The 5,982-nt window shown below is 32.6% G+C and overlaps 1 long non-coding RNA gene across 1 annotated transcript in view; it reads right to left on the bottom strand.

Moving 5' to 3' along the window:
• LOC119636145 overlaps positions 1 to 5,982 on the bottom strand; it is a 48,164-nt gene that overhangs the window by 23,045 nt on the left and 19,137 nt on the right. The gene's annotated exons all lie outside the window — the stretch shown is intronic.

Here is a 5,982-nt window from a genome sequence, read left to right as displayed (position 1 = left end):
TGTAGTATAGTATATTCTAGTACAAAATACACTATACTGTAGTATAGTATATTCTAGTGCAAAATGCACTATACTGTAGTATAGTATATTTTAGTACAAAATACACTATACTGTAGTGCAATATATTCTAGTACAAAATACACTATACTGTAACGTAGTACAAAATGCATTGTAGTGCAATATATTCTAGTACAAACTACACTATACTGTAGTGCAATATATTCTTTATTTGAAAACTAATGTCTTGATTTATTCTGAAAACGGACCGAACTTATCCGAAATCTATAAATGACGCCAAATTTTTGGCTTATGGATCAAAACAATCTCGTCAAAATGGTTTACTTTTACTTACAGATATTATCATAAAAAAAAAATATAAAAAAAATTTTGGGATAAAAAAGAAATCAGAGAAGACATAAAATAACTTATAGAAAATAAACTAAAAGCTAAAGAAGAATTTGCTTTATTCAAGAAATATTTACATCGAAAAAGAATAAAAAAATATTTATATTAGCAATCGATTTATTGAATTTTACTTTCCTTTTATTAAGAGAAACAAGATATTCTTTATTTTATTGTTTATTATTATCACCGAAGGCAGAGGAGTATACCAAGTTAGTCAAAACGTCTGCAGTGCAATGAAGGAAGCATCGGCGAACCCACAAAGTATTTATATTCTCGATCAGTGTCAACTTCTTAATCGATTTAAACAAGTCCATCTGCCCGTCTGGCCGTCTGCTCTTCTCTCCATCTGTGTAATGTATGTTGTAAACATTCGCCTGGTCGCAAAAGTGAAGCTATCGCCTTTAAATTTGACAGAAGCATTAAAAGTTCTTGCACGCAGGGTGGCATTGAAAAGGGGCCAAATCGTTTGAAGGACAAGACCACAGCACTACGGAAATTTTTCAAAGGGAATGAAAAATTAGTTTTTTGTTCATTACTCATAAACTATAATGGATGAATGTACAAAAATTTGAAGGCATATTCTATGGGCGATGCTGTCGCATTCGTGCACAAAAATGGAAAAAATTGACTACGAAATTTAAATATTTTTTCAATATGTTTATAACACGCAGAAGTAAGCTTCAAAAACCCCATAAAGTATGCGAATTCTTGGCCAGTTACCGCCCTCGAATGCACCTAAACATGAACACTTGTCCGTCTGTCCATCTGTTTGCAAACTTTGTAATATTTGCTGTAAACGTTCTGCCTATCTATGAAAATGAAGATATCGCCAAGAAATTTGAAAAAGAATTTGGAATTGACCTAAATTTTTCAAAGGACACTCCCAACAGCACCAACAAGTTTCTACGATTAAAACTTTTATTTCGAAAATAGAAGAAATCAACTGCTCCCGCTCCATATTATAGGGCATCGGAATTTTGTTATTTTACTTTATTTCTTTTTTTGGGTTCAACTGTGATGGGTATAAACGATTCGGTTCCGACCAAATTTAAATTTTTTTACTTGTTTTTAGTTTCAAAACAAATAATAATATGATATGTATATACAAGTATATAATGGTAAAATAAATAAAAAAAAAAATTATACTTTATAACGATAATGAAAACAACTGCATAAGTTCCATAGTTATTTTGTTGAGTTTTTTATCTGAGTGCTCTACAGCAAATGACAAAACACCCCAATATCTGCGCTGTTCAGTTAAATTACTTCTGGATCACGTTCCAGGAAATCGATTGTAATATTGACCGAAACATTGCCTCCTTTTCAATTTCGCTGATTTTCAAGTGAAGCCAAAAATTTTAAAAGGAATTTCGTCTTTCCACTCAAAGGCTTAATATGTTAAGAATAATGCCAATCCACAGATACGATAATTAAGGACACATATATATTTTACATGTCAATATGCGTTATATAGACGTTTGACGCATACCTACCGCAGCGTACTAAAGTCAGAAAATAAAATCCGATTTCCTTTTGCTTTTCTCTCTTGCAAAATTAACTACATATATTCAATATTTAAAAGGAAAACAAAAAAAAAAAGAAGCAAAAGAATAACAACAATAACAACAAAAAATTCATATTATGATACTTGCAGTCACTTTATCTTCGTTCACTTTATTAATTTATTATATTTCATAATATTTCCATTTACGCACACATATAAAATGCTTATGCATATCCATTTATCTTGTTTACCTATTCGTTGCGAATGGAAATGTTATGAAAACAAACTTCTATTTCAATCGAGAACCTTTTAAGCAACTGCTAAGCTTTACTGCTTTCAACATTAATATTCTTTAAGAGAACCTTAAACAAAGTGACGTAAAGGAAAAGTTCGGGTTCGCGTTATCGCTTGTTCACGGTTTAATATCGCAGTAGAGTTTCAATGATTTTACAAAGGATTCGCTATTTGTGGACTTTTTTACATCCTATCCGATTGGATGACATTATGATTAATACAAGTTAATTCGTTAAAAGATTCATATGACACACACTATATATATATATATATATATATATATATATATATATAAAAAAATAAACATTTACTGGTGGCGGCCAAAGGTACGAAATCGCTCGATTTTAATCTTTATGTTCATTAGCGGTTATATATTGTAATTTTTCCTTCCGAATATTTCTTATCCGTTCGAAATTATTTATTATGCATTATCTGCCTTTTGTGCTCGCTTCCCATTATCATTACATTGTGCATTGTACATTGGCAGCGGCCGTACACGTCCTCATGCTCGCAGTCTTATTTATTATGCAGCAAGTATTTTTGCATATTTGAAATTTTTATATATTTCGGTTATGCAAATAAAAATACTTGCATTTTTGATAAGAAACATGCCGCAAATTTTTATTACACTTCTCTATGAAGAATCTAGTAATTTATACGATACACACATTATTCGTATTTATATATGAAATATTTCTCAATTTCTATGAAATTTTCTTTTTACATTGGTTGAAATAACTTTGTTTGAACTTGACAACAACATAAGAACAAAATTGCGGTTTACGGTACGGTCCTCATGGGAATTTGTTTGGGATCTTTCAATTCTTGGTCTAATCTTCGTCTCAATATGTATCCGTCAATATGTGTTAGGTTATAAGGAAAGTCTTTGCGTTTTTTTTCCGCGGGTTAATGTTAATGCCTATATATCGAGCAAGATTGATCACCTGATTGTCTTGAACGAACATATGCTTAGAAGATGACATTTCAGCTTACGTTTTTTATGCAGACAGTTTTCTAACTCCTTGCTCGTGTAAAAAGTTATATTGTTTTGAAAATGAGTGAAATATTTGAAGAAATTCGCTAAGTGATGCTTTTTTACTATAAAAAAAATGAAAAACGCTACAAAAACAAAAAAAATATCATATGAAGTACATGTTGAGAATACTGTGAGTGAGCAAAGAACCTAGGAGTGGTTGGTTCGATTCCATTCCGAAAATTTTGTTGTCAACGTTGCACTTCGCAGTCACTGAAAAAGTCAATGAAATTTTGCAACTGGTGGAGCAAGATCGTCAGGGAAGCTGTCAGGAGTAACGAAGGTGCATCAACCACATAACAGGTTGGAATCGTTTAAAAAGAGCAGGCTGCACAAAAAAGCAGGAAGACGAGCAAAGACTTTTTATGTGACCCATTCTTTATCTTTCATAAAATCGATTATCAACCTTTTCTTTGTGCTATTGCTTCAACTTCTTTATATCACAAAGTCGACATAGTCGAATATTTTGAATGAAATACTTTACATAATCTAACAGTCGATATTATCCCCGTTCTGTACCATATAAATCCATTTCTCTCTGACTTTTGGTGACTTCGGACCAATTTAAGTTCGAAATCCTTTTTGATCGTTTTAGCAAACCAAGCTTAAAAATTCGCCAACAACTACGAAAAATGGAATAACCAGACTAATTCCGCTCCTTCTTCTACCAAGTTATCACTTAAAAAGAAAAAGAACAAGCTGGCCATTAATCTTAACTTTTAATGATGTATTGCTTTAGTTTCCACCCCTAGGAAAATCTTCGAGAAGATATTGTACTCACGCCTAGAATGGTATCTCGAATCTGATTGCATCCTAAGCAATTTCCCACTCGATTTCAGGCATTCCAGGTCCGCCCAAGATAACATTGTTATTTTATGGTCTGCAGTTAACCCAATCTTTATTAAGGATCGTACTCTCATTGCCTGTGTTTCGGACATAAAATCAGCCTTCGATTCTGTCAACATTAACATTTTAAAATCTATTTTATTCTCTCTGAAGCTCCCCATCGGATTTTATAATTTATTATATGACCTCTTTTTCTATAAGAACATATTAATTAGCAACGATGAAGCCGCCGTACACAGGAGATCATTTGCAGGTGTTTCTTAAGCTACCTCTGTGTTAAGGAAGTTAACAATCTTTTAAGCTCCTTCCTGAGAATATCTCAGTTTGGGTTGTCAGATCTAATTCTGATCAAAAGTTATGCAGACACTTTTTACCGTCCGCCCTTCATATTATCTTCTCTCATGTTAAGTGTCTTCTTAATGACTATGAAACTGGAAAGAAAGATGTAAAAGATCGCATGGAATTCAAATTTAAAAAAAAAACAAGGAACAGTGCACGAATCGACGAAACCACAGGTTTTCAAACGGCGAATGACAAGAAAGTGCTCATATCTGAGAAAAGGGAAAAAAGGCGTGGAAGCCTTGTTAAATGAATTTCATGAAAATGATGGTGATATTGAGGATAATTTATTTCGTATAAAAAATAAAGTTATTTCTAAAAAGCAAAGCATACTGTCTGAGAAAAAAGCTTTTAAGACTTCTTTAAAAAGCAGGAAAGAAAAAGTAGATTACCCCAGTTGTAGCAGTAAGTTGTCAGCAGATGACAAAAAGTCGAATATAAAAGTTGAAAACGACGAAGGGAGTGGAGAGGTGGGAAGCGGCATCGTATTAAGTGAATGGGTTCCTTCTCAAGATAATTCAAAGCAATTTGAATGTAAACAGATCGACGTCGGGCATTCGGCTTTAAATGTTCCATTAGACCCAAAAAAAAAAACATTAGAAATTTTTAGTGTTATATTGTAATTTAATAAATACATTCAATGTCTTTGGTTTTACTCACAATACATTGTTTTAGTTTGCTTTGCTTTGATTTTGTTTCCATTTTTTATTACGAATGGAAGATTTTAACGATTCTTTGGTTGCTACAGTGGGTGGGTCCTATGAATGGGTTCCTACTCCAGGTAATTCAAAGGAATTTGAATTTCAACAACAAACAACATTCGATGATTCGTAACATTTCAAAGACAACAATCTGCACTTCTTTCTAATAATTTAATTAATAATGTGGCTTCGATCCTTAATCTTCCTCTCGAAGCCTCTTTTCCGTACGGTTTTTTTTAATTACAATTACGATCCAAATATCCTCCACAAACCGCTAGTAAAAAAAATTACATGGATTATGATAATTATGCTAAAAATGAAATAGTATTGGAAGTTTAAGGAAGAGTTGGAAGCAATTTTAGAGTACACTCGACTACAGCTGACGTGGCTAAATATGATCCCAAAATCTGGTTCTGTAAAATCTTAAATGCTAACTGATTTACATATAGTTATACGATTTATATATAGTTGCAATATTTATTCAAAATTTTACATTAATTAAATTGTTTTATACATGGACAAAATTAATATAAATATAAACGATGCATTAAGTTGTTGCGGTTACGTCGACGAGCAGAAAAAGTACACGGCCGCTTACCAAACCGTGATGGTATACGCTGTAAGGAGCCTGGCGACGCTATTCCATATGTTACTAAGCTATCATCCGCAAACAAAATCAACTTTAACATCGAAAGACATAATTGACAATCTGAAGCTCGCAAAAGAACTTGGTTTCGATGTACGAGCGGTTGTATGCGACCGAAATCCCGTATACAAAAAAGCTCTTAAGGAATTACCGAATTATTTTTTATAAATATGGCACCGTTCAAAAAGAAAAAGACCAGAAGGGGCGACGGAAT

The sequence above is a fragment of the Glossina fuscipes genome, unplaced genomic scaffold, assembly GCF_014805625.2.
Source record: "Glossina fuscipes isolate IAEA_lab_2018 unplaced genomic scaffold, Yale_Gfus_2 28, whole genome shotgun sequence".
Classification (NCBI taxonomy): Eukaryota; Metazoa; Arthropoda; class Insecta; order Diptera; family Glossinidae; genus Glossina; species Glossina fuscipes.
This window is presented reverse-complemented; position numbering and strand designations above follow the sequence as displayed.